Genomic DNA, 20756 nt, shown 5'->3' with positions numbered 1-20756 from the left:
GGTTGTTGAAAAACACCGCTCACCTCTACCCAGGGTGTAATAAATTGGGTGGGCGTAGTTGCTGAAGGAAAGGCGGCTGAGAGAAAGGAACTGGCCACCCTACTCTCGTTAGTGCCGAAGGCTTGGTCTAATGAGAACCTTATCTTCTCGTTCCCCGAGGCTTGAATCAAGTATGGGACTCACCTTTACCTTTTTTTTTTTTATGCAATAATAATCCTTTTGAGAAGAGTCACAAACACAGTTTTAAATGCAGTCATGTAGGTCTAATGTGCCGAACTGCTGAAGCAAGCATGACCATTTTCTCAGAGTTGGAATCAGAGAGTTGGGAACCTGGCCTAAACAAAACAACGCAGGGTTCGAGTTGAATGCGATCAACCAGGGTTTTCCGGCAAAAAAATTTGCTCCTCTTTCCAATAGAATTTCAAAGTCTGCCTAATAAAATTGTGGAATTTGGTTGGTCACAGCGGTAAACCATAATCTCTTCGTGGGAAAATTGTAACGTAAGATTCCCAAATCCGTTCGTCTGCGTGCAATGACCCAAAAATAAACACACTTTCGAAACGTCTATTCAAAAGTGTATTCCAGTAAAATTAGCCCGAGGCTATCGAAATGACTGGTGCAACGCCGTACACCTAAAAACTGTCACTACAATACAAATTACTTGGATAAAAGACGGAACCTTTGTCCAGCTAGCAAGCACTAAGCCAACAGTTAAATGTGCGGCCAACTTTCAAACAATCATTTTACGAATGACCAGAATAGATAGCAATATCTCAAATTCACGTATGCAGTACTGTGACGCAATAATGAAAGACTATTATGAAGTCATTCCAACAGGTGTTTAAAGCTGATGTAATATTTCCTGTTTAAACAGGCCCAAACAGGTTTGACACAATTCTTATGAACGCTGGTGCAATTTTGGCACATTTTCTAGCAACTTCCATGACGTAATATTCAGTAGACTTGAACGGTTTTATATGACGTTTGATTTGTACAGAGATTGGTCGTAACATAGCGGCCCCTAGTTATGACAGTCTAACATGGCATAACTAAAAAAGAATTGAAGGACAATCGTGAGCCAATGAATAAAACACACGATACACTAATTGTTTGAATCACTCACGTTTAAGTTAATACGCAAATACAAAGGGCATGCAAAGAATGAACAACAATACGGAATAATACACGACGATACATGAAATTGGTACCATAGGTACACGCTAAAATGACGCTATATACAATAGTTGCGATAATAACCGACTGTTCCGGGCTCAGACAAGGGTCGGCCACCGCAGACAAAACCAGGCTCAAACCCTAACACTTAGGTGTTCTTTACGGGGGCGAGGCACGAAATATCCCTCAACACGTAGTCTACTTTTACTTTCCCCGTACTCTCATCATAGTTGCAGACGGCAACTTTGGCTCTACGAACCACAGGCTTCCCTTTCCTAATTTGTGGAACTACCTCATGCACCCTCCCAAGTTGATACTTCCCACGTTTACCAATGTCTTGGAGAGAACCTACCACTACAAGTTGACCAGGCTCCAAATTCTCGGCCATTTTTAGCCATTTTTTCCGGCCCTGAAGACCTGGCAAGTAAAAATCGATCCATTTACTCCAAAACTGCTGAGAAAGTGACAAATTGAACCGATAATCCCTTCTTAATTGGTCACGATCATGTGGTTGCCCAACAGCACAGTATGGGTCTAAGTATGGGGTCAAAAGTGAGGCAGGGGTGATGACAGTAAAATCCCTAGGGTCGTCACTCAAAGGTACCAAAGGGCGTTCGTTCACGATCCGAACGGCACTGCCTGTGTACGTAAGCAGTTCAATAAAATTGGGCTTACGAATTGAAGAGTCCAAAATGTGAAAAAATGCAATTTTAAATTGTTTAACCATTGCCTCCCAGGCGCCACCTTGCGCCGGAGCATACGGAGGTATAAATTCCCAGTTTATCTCTCTCTGTCTCAGGGCGTTGTGAAATTCAGCTGATTCTATCAACTCGGGTAACTTTTTAGATGCTGCCTGAAAGGTACTTCCATTATCGGAATAGATAGCATTAACCTGCTGTCACAATCAAGGTGCAAATGCCTCGCGATGGCTTGCTTTGTTACTTCAACAAGCGTGTTGTTTTCATTATGGAATTCTTGAGCGGTATGTTATTATCGGTCAATGACCAGTAGTAACCTCTAATTGTGAAGTCGTTGTTCTGCAACGTAATTCTAGATTATTCTGTATCTGGAACGTTCTGTTGTTTTCACAATTGCCAATATCGTTTGTCATGATGTCACAAGGTTGTTTACGAATGGACCTCTGATTACGAAATCGTTATTATGTAAGAATCTTCTTGCGAACGTGACCTTCTATAAGCTTCTGCTTGTTGGCATTTGAGTGCTGCGTGGCCGAGCGATGGTTCTTTGTGATGTGGCCTTCTCGAGGTTGCTGGACTGAGCAGCCAGCTGTGGGTGGTGGTGTGGTTTGTGTGGTGTTTGTTCTGAGATTCTGAGATTCTGAGATTATTATTATGGTGATTGTTACGAGTTGATTATGAGAGTTGTGCTATGAGTTGTGAATTGGTATAGTTGATGCAGAAATTAGAGTTATTTGAGAAGCCGTTCGTTAAAGTTCTTCAAGAAGTCAGATTATCATTTCACTAGTAGAATTATTCGACATTTAATTGACTGCTTTTCGGTTTGACCCGTTGGGCTGCGTCATTGAACCTTTCCAGGTCTTGTTCCTGGTAAGAGATGGAAAGAAATCGTGACACCTGCCCACGTAAATCTGTAAACCTTGTAAAGGCAAGTAAAAAATCACTCAGCGACAATGACGTAACCAGCTCAACATGAATAGCGCGAGATGCCATACATGTGAATAAGAGTCCCCAAGCTTTTTTGTGACTCCTACCTTCAACAAAGGTCAATGGTCCAAGATAGTCCAAGCCGCAATCAAAAAAGGGTTTCCTATGGGCAGTTGTGCGAGACAAAGGTAAATCAGACATGAGCTGCCTTATAGGTCGAGCTTTCTCAATCGCACATACACCACAATCATTAAGATACCTCTTCACGGAAGCATTACCATTAGCGATCCAAAACTTCTGTCGCGTAGACAACAAAGTGTGCTGTACTCCACAGTGCGCATTTCGATTATGATGCGACAGTACAACAAGCCTAGTGAAGGGGTGCTTCGAAGGCAAAACAATCGGATGCTTTGCTTCTAGAGAAATCTCGGGAGAATTACTTAAGCGCCCTTCAATGCGGATTACACCAGCATCATCTACACAAGGTCTGTACTTTTTAAGTGAACGCAATCCTTTCAAGCGTTCCTTCTCACGTTGCGAAGCGCCAACACTACCCCGCTTTATCACTTCCTCAAGTGCATCCGGCGATCGTTTGGTCATTAAATGTAACACATCGCCATACACGCTTTTCTGAACAAACTTCACAGTTAAGTCTAAGGCTCTATTAAGATAAGAGGCGTCCAGTTTTGGCTTCATAAAGCTACGCTTTTTCGTTTTACAGCACAAAAATTCAACAAAAGCAACCAAATAAGCAATTCTCTTTTTCATAACATACAAAGAAGGTGCGGCCTCGATCAATCTGTGAAGGCCACCCTGTCCAACGTCAAGCGACCCCTCTTCGTCACGAAGATATAGGCTATGGACAGGTACTGGAGTGGGGTTTTCTACAGATGGAATTTCTTCACACTGATAGAGAAGACTAGAACCATTTAACCACAACTCTCGAAATTCTTTCTTTGTAATAAGATTTGGCCTTGTGCCAACATCAGCTGGGTTCATATCGGTAGGGCAAAAACGCCAATCCTGGGCTCCAGACAACAATAAAATATGCTCAACTCGACGCGTAATAAACTTATTCAAACGTAAATCAGGGTTCTTAACCCACTGCAACACAGTCCGAGAATCACACCAAAAATACTTACTGCAGTCGGGCATCTTCAATGCCTCGTAGGCCTGCTTCACGAGTCTTGCTGTATTTAAAGCGGCAACAAGCTCTTTCCTAGCTATCGGCCAAGAAAACTGATTTTTTACAACAATGGTAGATTTACCCAGAACGAAAGACACACTCGGAACTCCGTTAACCAGTCTACGTAAGTAAACAACAGAAGAGAAAGCTTGATTCGAAGCATCACTAAACCCATGCAATTGATACGAAACAATATCATCCGGACTGCACACACCAGAGTTTGCAAAATACCATCTCGGTAACGAAAAATCCTTAAGCATGTCCAAAGAGCGAAGCCACGACTCCCACTCTTTAACAAAGCTATCAGGGACCTCGGTGTCCCAATCAAACTTGTCTATCGCCAATTGCTGAAGTATAAGGCGTGCTTTTAGAAAAAATGGCGCTCCAAAGCCTAGCGGATCAAAATTTTGTCCAAGCTGACTGAGCATACTTCGGCGCGTGTGTTTAGCTAAGGGCTTTAAGGAACATGCGATACGCATCTCGTCAGACTCGGTTTGCCACACACAACCCAATGTCTTCGCTGATGGCAAAGTCATATTTTCAGTCTGAAAGTCAATGTCACGAATCAAAGGTGAAAGCATCTCATTATCCAAATTTGACAAGACAATCATAGCCTCCTTGTTAGCACTCCACTTAACAAGTTTAAACCCACGGCTATCAAACAAAGCAATTGAAGGGCTTAGAGGCAAACCGGTCTAACCCCAAAAATGTCAAATTTGATTTAAAGACGCCATTCAACAGATATCGATATTATCTGTTTATGCTATAACGGTCTAACCGTTATCACGTGTATGTGAAGGCGAAATGAGCAGACTAATTTCAAGCTCTTCGGTTTTTTTCATATTTGCTAGAGCCAAAGTGGTCTAAGCCATAATTTTTTCCCTGCGCTTGAGCCAAAGCGGTCTAAGCTACAATTTTTCCCCTGCGCTTGAGCCAAAGCAGCTGCTGTGCAAATGCTTCAGGGTTGTCAGTTGCCATTATTTGCAAATTTGGCTATTTTCAATATCATTTCAATATTATGTTGTGTATAAATCTGTATGATGCAATTTTGGCAACTTCAAATTATTGCAGACTCATTTTTAGCCTATAGGTTGTCCAAAACAAGAATCATAATTACAAGATAGCAGTATTTAGCTAGTTAAAGTATTAAGAGTTGATGTTCTGTGTTCAGTAGCGTAGCCAGGAATTTTGAAAGGGGGGGGGGTTTGACAACCCAGCGGCGGGGGGTCTGGGGGGCCTCCCCCAGAAAATTTTGAAAAATTACTTTGAATTTGGTGCATTCTGAGAGCATTTTCAACAAAAATGTGGGTATGAATATTCCTGTAAAATGGTGCTGTCCGGTAGCATAGCAAAAGGATAAGATCATGTTTTCTTCGGCCTTTTTCGGAAATAAAGCTAAGTCTCTGTGTTTTCTTGTTGCTAATTCCTGGCTGAGATGTTTGGTATTGGCAAAACTCGCTCTTTTAATGCAGTTTTGTTGAAAATTACGCAATTTGTTTTAGACTGAAAGCATCATTCTCAATATCGTGACGTCACACGCGTGCCAAAGGGGGGGGGGTTGTAACCCCCAAAACCCCTCCCTTGGCTACGCCACTGTCTGTGTTAATAGAAAGGTAGGTAGCTAATAACCTTGTTTGTGAGAAGGTCAGCCGTTTTATGGAGTAGCTAGGACATTTACGGAGTTATGGAGTAGCTAGACTTGGTATTGAAGAAGTCAATCACAAATTCATGGTTTCTGGCCATAGTTATCTTCCGAACGATAGTGACTTTGCAAAAGTAGAAACCGCGAAAAAGCGTCATGAGAATGTTTACATTCCGCAGCAGTGGATGGACATTGTTGCAGAGGCAAACAGGAAAAAACCTTTCAACGTTATTCCCATGTCTTCAGAAGACTTTATTGGTGTGAGTGATTACAAAAAAGAACTGGTGATCAGAAAAAGGGATACTGGTGGCAGAAAGGTGGAGTGGTTAAAAATTCAATGGATCAGACTTGTCAGTGAATCATCAAGTTTAATGTATTTCAAGTACAACTTGACTGATATTACTGAATGGAATGTATTGGATTTGGCAAAGCGTCAAAGTCGTGGTCGACCAGCCAATGGTTTGGCAGTTCTCAATCGTCTTCATGATCAGCCTGTGCTGATTAACCCGTTAAAACTAAAAGATATCAACGATTTGTTGGATTATATTCCTCTCCTGTCTATCACGATTTCTATAAGAACTTGCGTAGTTCTGCGGATCAGGATCTTGATGAAATGCTACCAGACGAAGCAGATCATGAAAACGAAAATGATTAGAGGAAAGTTGTGTGAGTTAATGATATCCCAAAAGTTTTTCACAATAGAACTGCTTTTATTCCTTAAATGCATTGACACTTTCTTTTGGTAAAGTTTTTCTGCCAACCCTAAATATTCTTCAGCCCTTAAAAGATCCAACTGTAGATAGAACTCCCAAAATTGTAACTTACAATGTATGCTACAATGGTCTAACAGCATTTTTGTAGTTTGTATTGTTATGTTACAATGTGTGCCACAATGGTCTAACCGTATTTTTGTATTTTGTTCAGTAGTTATTGCGATTTTTTGAAACATTCAGTGGATAACAGATGAGGCTTGTCACAATATCTAATAAACTTGCATGCATTGTTGTGTGTATTGTTTGTCGATATTTTGGTACTCAAAATACTTCAATTGCGATTTACTCAAAATAATGTTTTTGTGGTTTAGACCGGTCTGCTTCTAAGCCCTTCAATTGATTCATGAGTGATTTGCTGAGCTTCCTCTAAGCTATCAGCCGAAAATATAAAATCATCCATGTACATATTATCTGCAATATTGCAGAGAGTTAGTTCACCAGCACCGCTGGGGTTCTGCTCGACCATTTTCTTTATAGCCAAGCAAGCGATATATGGGCTACTCTTTATTCCCCAAGGGTGTACACAAAAACGAAATGGTACAATCTTTCCACTTTCAAGGTCATCATCTTCAAACCACAATATGCGAAACAAATCCCTTTGCGACTCAGGTAACATTATTTGAAAGAAGCATTTAGTCACATCAGCCATGAGACCAAATCTACCAAGCCGAAATCTAGCCAAGACATCTACCAGAGGGTTTAACAAGTCAGGACCCGAAAACATTACATCATTAACACAAGTTCCTCGAAATTCAGACTTGCCATCGTAAACAATGCGCTTTTTTAATTGTGACGTCACAAAGTATGGTAAATACCATTCAAATCCCTTGACATTTCCTGCTTCACCAGCACGCTCAATATAGCCATTAGATTTAAGATCTTTCATGGTGTCAGTAAGGAAATCACGAAGTTCAGGTTGTTTTAAAGCCTTCTTTCTTAAAGCAGCAGCTCTATCTGACGCCAACACAAAATTGTTAGGTAGATCAATATCTTCCTTCAACGGAACAGGTATCTCAAATCGACCATCTTTCAACTCAATATTCGGTTCGACAAGTTCTCTAGCCAAAATATCATTGCGAGACAATTCACAGGTTTCATTTTGCAAAGTCAAATCCTGAATGACTTTATTCAGGTCTGCTATTTCCATATCACGAGACTCAATTTCACGCTGAAAGCCAGAGATGACATCCGACTCTGAAGACGTCTGCACTCTGCACACTTTAGCAACGCTTTCAACTAAGGGTGACTTACCACCACAAGCCAACCAACCGAGAGGAGTGAGTAAAGCATGCGGTTCACTACGATTTTCACCAACACGTTCTTCTTTTGTCCACATCAAATAAGCGTTGTCATTGCCAAATGCCAATCAGTACATCTACAGTACTACAATCATTCAAATGAAACATATTCACGTCATGAAAATGACGGAAACCACTTAAATCTTGTTTATGGGGTAAAGTTTTAACATCGTCAGCCCAAGCTGGGTTAACCACCGAGGTTATATCACAAAACAGTTCATCAGTCTCTAACGACTGGATGTTGAGTTTGACAAGGTCAGCACAAGTAGGTTTCTGACCAGCCAGAGTATCCATTTTAAACGACGCTTTATCATACGGTTTAAGACCAAGTTCGCACACCAAGTCACTCGAAACAAAGGTCAACTGCGAACCAGGATCATGCTGACAATACACCAACTTCGATTTGCCAGTCATTGGATTCAAAACACGAGCAGCAGTAACGCGGTTAAAGGCTGCTTTAACATTTCCAATCTTAACATTACGCACAGGAACTCTGGCACCAGCATCATCTTTACCGCCCGAATCCAGAGAATCACGTGACGTCACATAAAAATCATGCAGAAGAAAATAGTGTTTCCTATCGTTGTTAGGCCCACACTGACGACAGTTGTTTGCATGATTACAGTCCTTAACCATATGCTGGCGCAAACAGTTCAAGCATTTTCCAGCTTTCACAATGACATCTCTCCGACCTTTAGGTGTCAAGCGCAAAAATTCTTTACAATTAGACAAAAAATGATATTCAACTTGACCACGTGACGAACAACAAAAACATGCCGGTATGTCACTACGTCTGGCCACATCGCCGCGCGGTGCGCCAACAGCAGTCGAGTACTGCGAACTCCCTGAAATCACATTATCATGGGGTTTTACCGACGTCTGCCTAACCGGACATGAAGGCAATTTTCCTTTGCCAAACTTTTTAAAATGCTGCGACTCACCAGAATCGCCCATTAGCATAATGCTAAAATCAGTCGACTTGCGCGTTTCCTCCCGTACTACAAAATCAAACAAACTCTGAAAGGTAGGTTCCTCAGTGCTACCATACTGATCACCTAAAAAGTCAAGATAACGCTGCTTAGCGTCAAACGGGAGTCGCTTAGCCAAATCCAAAACAAAACGTCCTTCTAATTTATCACGCTGACCATAAGCTTTCGCGTAAAGCAAACACTGCGACAATTCATCTTTAAACTCTTTCAAATCACTGGAAGAGATAGAAGTCAATTTGCTACCATAGCGATACTTTCTAATTTCCGGTTCTGCGAAAAGACCTCCACGAACTCCAAAACGTTGGGACAAGCGAGCTAACGACATTTCTATCCTGTCTTCCTCTGACAAGCCAGGAGTGTCAGAAACCAAATTAGCAATCGTTTGTGCAGCTGTTCTAACACAAGCTGCTTGCAACAAAGTCAAACGAGTTCCCTTAAAGGGCGAAGCTGCCATCAAGGCCATAACACGATTTTTAAAGAAGACAAATGGCATATTATTACCATCGTAACCAATCAAGGCCGCCTTATCGAAGAACGTCCTACTATTTTGGTATTCAAAAAAGCAATCCTGCTGTTGAGAACTCGATTTAGCGGGAGAAGACAAGCTATATCCCTTAAGGGGCTGAGTGGGCTCAGTCACATGCACAGCCTGATCACGATCCTCAAACACGTTAAAATCAGGAGACACGATACGCCTCTCACAACCACCCAAATTACGTGTAGCTGGGCGATCAGCAACTAGCGGCGCAGAAAACTTTGAAGGGGGCAAAGCATTACTGCTAATGGCGGCCCCGTGACCTGTACGCTCTGGGGGAGGAGTTCGGTTGTAATTTGCAGACCTTGGCTCTACAGCCTTCGGAAGACCCTTAGCCGCGGCCCTGAGACCTCCTGAAACAGCTTGAAAAGATGTGGATTGTACTGGTCCACTTACAGATTGAACAGGCGTCTGGAAAAGGTTATGTAAATTAAACTGTGATTGATGTTCACTTCTGGAATGCCTAGAAGATCCCTTCTTAGAGCTACGCCGGGAGCCCACCTCTGATCGATATTCAGCTAATGCCACTTCCTTACGTTGTTCAGCCCTCAACTGAGCGTCTTTGAGTGCGAACTCAGCAGCTCTCGCTTCGGCTTTCGCGGCAGCCTCAGTTCGTACGGCCTCAGCTCTCGCGGCGGCCTCAGCAGCTCTCGCTTTGGCCTCAGCTCTCGCGGCAGCCTCAGCTCGTATGGCCTCAGCTCTCGCGGCAGCCTCAGTTCGTATGGCCTCAGCTCTCATGGCAGCTTCAATTCGTATGGCCTCAGCTCTCATGGCAGCCTCAGCAGCTCTCGCTTCGGCTTCGGCTTGTATCTGGAGCTCCTCTCGTCTTAGCTGTAAGTTAATTTGTGCCACTATCCGTGACGAGCTCTCAGACATCCTAGTGCTTACATTTGAGGCGCTATCTTCAGGATGTATGTCAGCATCCAACCTATCTGAGAACTCACTTTCTTTTTGTTGGAAGTTATTTTTTAACGAGTTAAATTCGGGATCTACCCTATCACGAAGTTCTGCTAAGATTGCAGAGTTAAAAATTTTACTCAAGAGAGCATGGAAATGCCGTAATTCCTCTTCTAAAGTAGATAAGTTAGATCGAAAAATTAACAGTTCCTGCTTATCACTCAAAGAACCTAGGGCCACAGAAAGTTTCCCAATTTGAGTCAAAATATCCCGTCTAAGATGCCGGGCCTCTCGAACTGACTTAGCCTCATCGTTATTGGGTCCCTCCCCAGAATGGCCTGCCCGACCGCAAAGAACATCATCAGGCTTAAACTCAGTCGAGTCTACGGCGGTCGAGTCCTTGTCGCCACCGAGTGTAGACATATTAAACGTTGGGGCTAAATTAACAATTAAAAAAATTAAGTTACACAAACACACAAAATTATTAGGCTACAGTAGTTATAAAAAACTTAACTGCCAAGACCGTAAAAAATACAAAAAAGAATTTAAATGCACGATACCGTAGCTGTACGAGTATGTGAAGTCCAAACGTCCACAAAACTTGCTTGGATTCTTCCACTTGAATCTTCAAGCACAGATGGATTGCCTTTAATCTTCTTTCTTGCCAATAAATGTCAAAGTTATTTTTCTTCTGTACCAAACTGAGAAGAAATGTCTTTACTTTTCTTTACTTCTTTAGACTACTAACCAATAAGATCTTCTTTTATTATTTCTTTGCTTCTAAGTGCTTCTTGGCCTACCAACTAACTAACTTCGTCTTTTATTTTTTTTGTGGTCACAGCGGTAAACCATAATCTCTTCGTGGGAAAATTGTAACGTAAGATTCCCAAATCCGTTCGTCTGCGTGCAATGACCCAAAAATAAACACACTTTCGAAACGTCTATTCAAAAGTGTATTCCAGTAAAATTAGCCCGAGGCTATCGAAATGACTGGTGCAACGCCGTACACCTAAAAACTGTCACTACAATACAAATTACTTGGATAAAAGACGGAACCTTTGTCCAGCTAGCAAGCACTAAGCCAACAGTTAAATGTGCGGCCAACTTTCAAACAATCATTTTACGAATGACCAGAATAGATAGCAATATCTCAAATTCACGTATGCAGTACTGTGACGCAATAATGAAAGACTATTATGAAGTCATTCCAACAGGTGTTTAAAGCTGATGTAATATTTCCTGTTTAAACAGGCCCAAACAGGTTTGACACAATTCTTATGAACGCTGGTGCAATTTTGGCACATTTTCTAGCAACTTCCATGACGTAATATTCAGTAGACTTGAACGGTTTTATATGACGTTTGATTTGTACAGAGATTGGTCGTAACATTGGTTGATATTTTACGTTGTTTATTTGTAAACTTTACAGAAAAGTACCGAATATCGGATTCAACGCACAAAATAGTAAAGAATAGCAGCTAATCGATATTTATTTGAAAAAGAAAAGAAAACACGGATTCGACAGTGACAAAGTAACGAATAACGCTATCGAATATCGATTCGTAATCAATAGTCCCAACCCTGAGCATCTTTTAAATTAATGAAATTAAATCGAAGATATTGAAAAACAATCTGCATTCGCTATTTCTCAAATTTAAGAAAACATAAATTTTGTTACCTCAAATCAAATATAGTTAGGCCTACTCTCTAAACCCTTGTCACCCTGTTTCACCCTAAAAGGAGGATCATCAGAAGATCCTTATTCAAATACAAATAAATTTTGTTATCAATTCATTTTAATTTTATTGCGTCATGTCCAATTCGTGCTGATCAAAAAAGTTTCTCGGACTAGGCCACAAAGGGGGTCCACGCAAACCAAATTTGTTTTAAGGGGTCCGCGTTAAAAAAAAGTTTAAGAACCCCAGCCCTAGCACTTTCTAACTTATGACCTGTTGAATACCCTAACTCTACAACTAACACTTCTACATTCATGGCTCATCCTACTCTGCAAAATAAAAACTAACTTTAAAAAGTCTGTAAAGTTATTCGGTTTGGTGGGGTTGTTTTCCATGCAGCCTCAACAGATTCAAAAATTGCTGCAAAATACCAAAAAAGGTGGAGCTTCAAGGATAATTTTTAGCCAATCAGAGCGCTTGAAATCCATAATCTCGGGCTACAAATAAGTTTGCCCAAAATCGGTGTTGCCAAACAAAACTTTTAATATTTTGAGTTTCGATCCGCAATTCTTAAGTGAAAAAAGTAACCGGGTCGGACAAACACAGAGGAAAACATATTTTCCCTCTTATCTTTATTTCAAGTGGGCACGAGCCTATAGCACAAGCCGCCACTGCCTATTACCACCTTTTGTCATTGTTAAGGGTGCCAGCTTTGATAATTGCGGGTTGATTAATAATTCTCTTACAATATTTTAAAATGTCTGACCATTTTCAAGTTGTCAGATTGTCAGATTCGTAAGTTTTGCTTCTGCGTAGCGTAAAATTTTTAGCAGTTGCAGGTTATTATATCTTTGATTTCCCATTATTTCAAATCGATTTTCGTTGAATAAATAATTATCATTTTCAGTTAAAAACATCCGGCAACGCATAGGTTGTTAACTGTAGGCCAGGGGTCACCAACCTTTTTTTCATGCGGGCCATTTTGGCACTAAGGAAAGCTGTGGCGGGCCGCACTAATAAAATGGTAGGTTGACTCTTATGCTAGAAAATAACGCATTTCGTACCCAGTATCCAGCGTTACATGTTGTTCATACTTATGTTAGAATACCGCAGCAACAAAATTAATCGAACAACGCTACTACCAGGCCAAGCTCCTTTTGCAACACTTTTGACTTTTTTAACTATGCCTAATAAATAGAGGCCACTTGTTGTGTGCACTTATAGCGAGGAGAGCGGTTTCATCAGAATATTCATCGCCAAGCAAGAGTGGTGTTGTTACTTCGCTTCGCGAAAGATATCTTGCAATTAACAGTTTCAGTAAACAAGGAAATGTTTGACACATCGCAATACAGGCAACAATAGTGACCTGCAACATATCAGCGAAAAATAGGCTCCAATAACAGGGAAAAAGAAACCAGGTACCATGAAACAAACGCTTGTGGAAATCACCGCAAAATCGTAATTCTATCGTAATTTATGAAGTCTTCCCTCTAAAAAAGCAATGAGTTTTGCATCCTTTTTGTGGGGTAGGCACTTTTACATCACCCACTCGTCGAAGAGTGCCTGCTTTTCAATGTGAAATTGCTTTGTGTTTTAGTCACAATTTTCCTTATATACTCCGTTGATTGCAGTCATTAAGATCCTTCTTGCACTCAATTCAGTTGCAGAAGAAAAATTAGTATTAGCAGAGGGTGGGAAACGAACCCACGAAATCGAAATTACTACTCCTCTGCCCTAACCATTAGGCAACGGTGGTTGTAGTGAAGCATTCCGTTAAATTTCTTTGTATCAAAAATTTTCGATCAGAATATCACGTGTCGAGTCACATGACTGAAATCAGCTGAATTGCGAATGAACATGTCACGCATGATCGCGTACCTTTTCGACTAGTGGGTAATGTTAAAGTGCCTACCTTTTGTGAGAGTCTATAAAACCGTCTTTCTTTTATTATAGACAACTGTCACTTGCGGTGCTCATCAGCGTGGCAAGAATTTGTTGATTAACAACATTTTGCAGTACTTGCATCGGCAGTACATATACTATAATTGGAACGATACAGAGAATATTAGCATGGATCCTGCGCAATGGCTCCCTGCGCAAGGATGACACGCACAATCGTGAAGCGTTCCATATTTCTTAAAAAAAAAACTTTTGCAGTACTAAGCTAAATATTTTCACAATACAATCAGAAAAAGTCTCTAAATTTATGTGTAATATTTTGCTAATTTATTATAAATTGAGTTGACACACCGACCCATTTTGCCAACAAAAACTTGCATAAAGAGAACACTGCTCGTGAAACACAATAACGGTGAAACTCGCACTAGTGTTTAAATGACATTTGCAAACTTAAAATAAGCAACCCTATGCTCACAGACAATTTCAAAATTCGAAAACAGACGTTTTAATCAACCACTGGGACAGTATGGCTGGACATCGCATTGGAATAACTTTAAGCAACCCCCACCTAGAACTATAATCTGATTGGTCGGTCGGTGGAATCGTATGCAATGCGAAAATATGCTTCCCGGAAAGTATTTTTTGCCTTCGTGCTCTTTAACTCCTCAAGAAAAGTATTTTTGGTTATACTTGTACGCTGATACCTTCCGCGGGCCGAAGGGATACAGCGTGGCGGGCCGCCATTTGGTGACCCCTGCATAGGCCTACCCTGATTGTTAACTGTAGGGTCTGTGAAAGTTTCCGAGTTTGTAGCATGATTGATGAATTAAGAAATTTAAAAATTGTTTTGTGCTTTATTTGTGTATTACAGTGATTCGCAAACAGTAGGCCTACGTCACAACGCCCTGGTGCGTCGTTTGATATTCCAAAGGTTCGGTTGCCTAACTAAAAAAGTCATATTGCCTGAATGAGTTAAATCTATTGGCTATGTTCAACTTAATTCTTTTGAGACAGCAGATTGTTGATGAATACTTAATAAAGAAATGCAAACACAGTTTTGCCATGACTGTGATTATAACGAATTAATATTGAATAGTTTACACATGAAAAAAAGGAGGAATTCTCTGCAACTGTCGCCAAATTCTACTAATTTTTACTAAAATTTATAGAAAAGCATATTGATTATCCTACTGATGTTTGATCCTGTGTGCCAACATAAGTGCGTCGCGAGTTCAGCAGATTCATCTAAGTGTGTCGCTTCGAAGCTTATGCAACACTTGATTCCATTAGGAGAAACGTTATGAGAAAATTTTCGATAAACATATTTTTAGGGGTCCCCTTCGAAGTCACCAAAATGAGTATGCCAAGACAAAAAGGATTCCCATGGGTCACGACCTCCAGGTTTAAAACCAATGTTTTAGACATTGAGCCACTGCAGAGTTTATTTTCACTGAGTAAATGAGTAAGCAACCATGCGTAAGTAGGCTTAACTCTGTCATAATATAAAGAAATCAAATACATCCATTACATTCTTACCTATCTGATATCGTGATGACTTTGTCAATGAATTCGAATTTCGTTTCAAAATATGAAAAGGAAATTAATTTTCATTCCCAACTTCAAGCAAGCCATTAGTCAACGTTCTAAATGAATTTTAACTTAAATAACAAACAGAGGTTTGTAACTTTCACGGATAATTCCAGTGGCGTACGCAAGGGGGAGGGAAAGCATTCGATCACATCCGTTCTAATAAAGTTTTTTTTTTGTGTTGTTTTGATTGCGTACTGCACAAAATGTCATGTTTAACTCTTCCAAAACCCCAGGTTGGGGCCCATTACTGTTTAGGGCCCCAACCATATTCATATTTAGTTTGTGGACTACAGCGTTTCTTGAGTATTTGAAATAAAAAAAATGTGACAACAATGACATGACAAGAATGACAGTGACATGACAACAGTGACATGACAACAGTGACATGACAACAGTGACATGACAACAGTGACATGACAACAGTGACATGACAACAGTGACATGACATGAAAATGTGACAAGGTGGCGAGGTTTCTGCTATAAAATCGAAAGTGGGAAAATACTGTTGTGAGTGATAGCCCAGCCAAATAATTTTAAGGTTTAGACCAGACATGTACAACTGGCGGTCCGCCATGTAGTTCTGGGCGTCCCGCATGGTACCCAACATAATAGTCGAGTTTATACTGAACTTACCACAAGTTATATCACATTCAGTTTAGTTCAGTTTTATTTTATTTCTGACCATTACATCAAAAACAATAGGCTACACGTCAATATAGCAAAGGTCGTAAAAAAGGTAGAAGCGATAAAACGCGAACGTTAAAACGTGCTTGTGACCGACATTTGTTATTTTGGCTGTCCAAGGAACACGCAGTAATCTTCTCCAACACCACAATTCAAATGCGCCAATCTTTCTTCTGTCTGTAACACGGTCGCAACACCTTCAGAAAAATTTAAGATATAGCCTAAAGGGAAAAAAAAATAATATTACAAACAAAAAACAAAACAAAAAAACAACATCTATTTAGGCTATAGCTTTATTAGCCCACAAAGCTTTAGCTGATATATTTAAGATTTGTATGGACAGTTGCTATGAGGATCAGCCATGGTGCGTTATCAAGAGTGCTGATGGTCGTAAGGGGAACACATCTTGATGCGTTTAGCTCATAGCAAAGAAGAGTAAGGCAGGCAAAGAAAACCCCACAAAGAAATCCTACCACGGGCAAAGCCATTTCAAGCGCAACGCACCATGCCTTGTACGACTCACAAAATAGATAGGCTATAACAAATTGTGTATAACGCATTGTTTCCAGTCTTGGCTGTAGAATCGGTTGAGGAAGACAAGCAACGAATCATAAAAATTGAAGAAAAGTTGCGGCTTAGTGGGCAATGCGCCCGCCTCTGATTCGGTAAGCATGGGTTCGATACTCTGTAGGGTCATACCAAAGACTTTTAAAAATGATACTGAATTTAATTCCTGCTTGGCACTGAGCAATGGAATAGATTCGGGTAATAATGTACTCAGTTGCGCCTCTATACGGCTGCATTGACACTGTCTGCTTTGTAAAGCGCTGAGGAGCAACGCATTTTGTGATGGATACAGAGCTATATAAAAACAAGCATTTAAGCTGAGCGCGCACTCGTTGATGGTTTACATCAAAACAAGTGTAAATTTTCACGCGCTGTATAATGAATCGCTAAAGCTTGTGATATAATAAACTGGCATGCAATTTTACAATGCGAGTTTAGCACTTAAAAGTGTGGAACATCATTGCCAACCTTGCGGTGTTCTCATAAACTTGATATTGTTTTGAGTTGCGTATTTGTCAGATTTACGAGTTACTTACATTTGGGCTTGTTTTGTTTATGACTTGTTTATTTTTTGGGCTTGATTTTGAAACTGAAATTGAGAATGTTTTGCTGCAGTCACTATTTTGCCATTTTCCATTTTAATGCAGCCTACCGTGTGGGCTATACCTATTGACTGTTACAGCCCACTTTTACTTTTTGGACAACCCTAAAGTTACGATTTGCGACCTCGTTTTTGGTCACGACCCACAGTTTGGGAAGCCTTGGGCTAATGTACGTTGGTAGTTTTAGGATGACCATGTTTCCAATAGTCTCCTGGTGTTGTTTCACAAGCCATTTGTGTTCTAAATATCATTCACCACAACTTACTTGTGCGAAATGCCAGTTTCTGCACTGACGCTTGATCAAGTACCAAATCAAGACTGTTTGTGCACAAAAGATAATACACCTTTCACATATGCCAGTAAAATAAAATGATTTTACTGACATACGTTCATTACAATAAAGTCAACAGTTTGTTTAAAGTAGTAACTTCAATAAAGAAGTAAGTGAAAGCAATATTTCGAAAAAACATTGACATAAGTTATTAAGTCAATGTGTCGCGCGATTGATTCGGAAATGCGTTGGTATGCGTAGTCCAAAAACATTTGAAAACCTCTCGTCTATAGCATGAATTTTGTAAGAAAGGCTAAACAATATAATATTCAGCGATAGACAGGTGTTTCACCCATAAGGCTGGGCTCTGGTTAGCGAATCACAATGCTCGCTGTTCTATAGTGAGTAGTCAGGTAGTGCTGACGCCAGGAAGATCGCTCCTTCTCAACTTACTTAATTTTGTCACAATCCAGCAAAGATTGTTGTCTTCATCTCGTTTTGACTCGAATTGCTTTGCATTTGTAGCTTTAACTGTTCTTGCAAACTTGCTTCCGCGCAACTTGCTGTTATACTACGTACCTTGCACTTTTTTCAGTGATGCGTTGTTCAAGTTATGAGAAACGTTTGTGACTGACGCAATAGACGGATAGCCACCCGTCAGTACGACACTGTCTAGTAACGACGGTGTGTCTAGGTGTGGAAGTAGATTGGCAATTGTTGAGATGATTGGACTACCTTAAGTTCTGTACTTTACGACAAACTTTGCTATTTTCTGCAAAAGTTGCCAAACTCGGTTAATTATTTGCTGTTTTAATTATCGATTTATGAAGAATTTATAGAAGTTCTTTGTTTTTTTAATTATTTCTTTCCTTGAATCTTAAGCTAAAGGTTTGAGAATATTTCCAGGTTTTGTAAAACAGAATTGGGTCTAAAATATCGTTATTGCATCTTAAACTAAATCCATGAATCGGTTGTCGCCAAGTTGTAACTATTTTGTGAATCGTGCAAGGCCTGGTTCGTTGCGCTTGAAATGGCTTTGCCCGTAGTAGGATTTCTTTACGCAAGAAGAGTGACAAACGTTTACTGTATAAACATTTTTAACTTCATTTCTTGGAACTTCCTTACTAGAACTTGCACTTGAACAATGCCGTACGAGGTGGGTGTGGTCGGTATCCCGGATGTTAAATACGTTGAAGATTTCAGCAAAACTTCCATCGCCTTGCAAGCTTGGTCATGTGAAAAGTATGAAAATCAATTGTTCAAGTTTCGATTTGTCTGCAAGTTGGCCGCCCACAAACATTCAAATCTTTCCACAATTTTGTCAAACGTCAGTTAATATTTTGCTTCAATAACTTTTCAACAACATAAGGTGACATAAGTAATTATAGTCAATAACATTCAAGGTATTGAAGCGATTTAAAAACAGTTGCAAAATTGGTTGGCTTATTTAACATGAAACTACCTTTGAAAGGAAGATTACTGTAGAACCAGCAAGGGATAGAAATACAACAGAAGCTTGGTGATGTCACTATCATCGCATGCGAACAATGGAAATATTTTGGTTTACGTCGATGGTTTTAACTCAATTTTACGCTCCATTTTGTTTCTACAATAGAATACAGACGGAAAATTCAAAAAAACTTACTTAGGATTAAAGTCTCCAAAGACAATGATCCAACACGAAATCGCGCATGATCCTGCTGCTATTCGTTCATGTCGCTCGTTTTATTATGTTTTAAAATCATTTCCACTTCATTTAGTTTCTACAGAAGAAAACAAAGACCGCTTCAATTTTTTAAAAACTTTCTTGAAAATTTGTTTCAGGTCAAAATCACCACAGACAAATATCCAACATGACCATTGGTCCTGTGGCGATTCTTGCTTGTTTTTCCATTTCTAGTTGTTCCGTAAAGATGTTTTTGTGGAATACGTCACTGGGATGAGAGGTGTTTTGTCACAACTCTGATCGGTTCAATGACGGATTTTGGGGATGGGGTGAATGGGGCGACATCTTTGAAGATGTGTAAGTCTAGTTTCATCCAATTGTCCAAATACACAAGTGAATCAAGTTATTTTTATGTGTTTTAGAGGAGGATGTCGCTTCATTCACTCCCATCTCCTAAATCCGTCACTGAACTGTTCGGAGTTGTGACAAAACACCCCTAGTCCTAGTTACGCATTGTACAAAAAAAATCTGTACGGCACAACTAGAAATGGAAAAACAAGCAAGAATTGCCACGGGATCAATGGTCATGTTGGATATTTGTCTGCGGTGACTTTGACTTGAAGCAAATTTTCAGGAAAGTTTTAAAAAAATTTAAGCGGTCTTTGTTTTCTTCTGTAGAAACTGAATGAAGTGGAAATGATTTTAAAACATAAAAAACGAGCGACATGAACGAATAGCAGCAGGATCAGTGCGAGATTTCGTGTTGGATAATTGTCTTTGGAGACTTTAATCCTAAGAAAGTTTTTTTTGAATTTTTCGTCTGTGTTCTATTGTAGAAACAAAATGGAGCGTAATATTGAGTTGAAACCATTGAAGTAAACCAAAATATTTCCATTGTTCGCATGCGATGATAGTGTCATAACCGAGCTGCTGTTGTACTTCTATCTCGACTTGTTTGTTCTAAAATAATCTTCCTTTCGAAGGTAGTTTCATGAAGCCAAACGATTTTTCGCAACCAATTTTAAATCGCTTCAGTACCTTGAATGTTATTGACTATAGGCTACAACTTATGTTACCTTATTGAAAAGTTATTGAAGCAAAATATTAACTGACGTTTGACAAAACTGTGGAAATATTTGAATGTTTGTAGGCGGCCAACTTGCAGGCAAATCGAAACTTAAACGATTGATTTTAATACTTTTCACATGACCAAGCTTGCAATGCGATGGACGTTTTGCTCAAATCTTCAACGTATTTAACATCCGGGATGCCGACCACACCCCACCTCGTACGGCATTGTTCAAGCCAATGCAAGTTCTAGCAGAGTACTATTTAAGAAATGAAGTTAAAAATGTTTATTCGGTAAACTTTTTTCACTGTTCTTGCGTTTGAGGACACCGCAGTCGCGTTGTTAAGTCCAATCACGGCAGTCAATGGATTGTGTGTTCATAGAGCATCATAATTGTGTGATCATTACTTTTAGCACGACAGGAATTAGATTATTTTTAGAGTCTAAGCACCGCAACAAAAATTTTTTTTTTCTCAATTAGGCAAAATTAGATCAATTACAACTAAAAAAAAACGAGTAACATAAAAGTAGCAGCGGGATCAATGCCCGGTTTCATGTTGGATAATTGTCTTTAGCGAATTTGATCCTAGCAAATCTGTTGCAATATTATTACA

The 20756-nt window shown here is 40.0% G+C and overlaps 1 protein-coding gene and 1 pseudogene across 1 annotated transcript in view; both read left to right on the top strand.

Annotated features, from left to right (window-relative positions):
• LOC145768272 (uncharacterized) overlaps positions 1-20756 on the top strand; it is a 111210-nt gene that overhangs the window by 51817 nt on the left and 38637 nt on the right. The window lies entirely within an intron of this gene.
• On the top strand, positions 13810-13931 carry LOC145784887 (U6 spliceosomal RNA; annotated as a pseudogene).

Source organism: Aplidium turbinatum, chromosome 1 (genome assembly GCF_918807975.1).
Source record: "Aplidium turbinatum chromosome 1, kaAplTurb1.1, whole genome shotgun sequence".
Lineage (NCBI taxonomy): Eukaryota > Metazoa > Chordata > Ascidiacea > Aplousobranchia > Polyclinidae > Aplidium > Aplidium turbinatum.
Note: the sequence above shows the minus strand (reverse complement) of the source record. Positions and strands in the feature narration are given on the sequence as shown.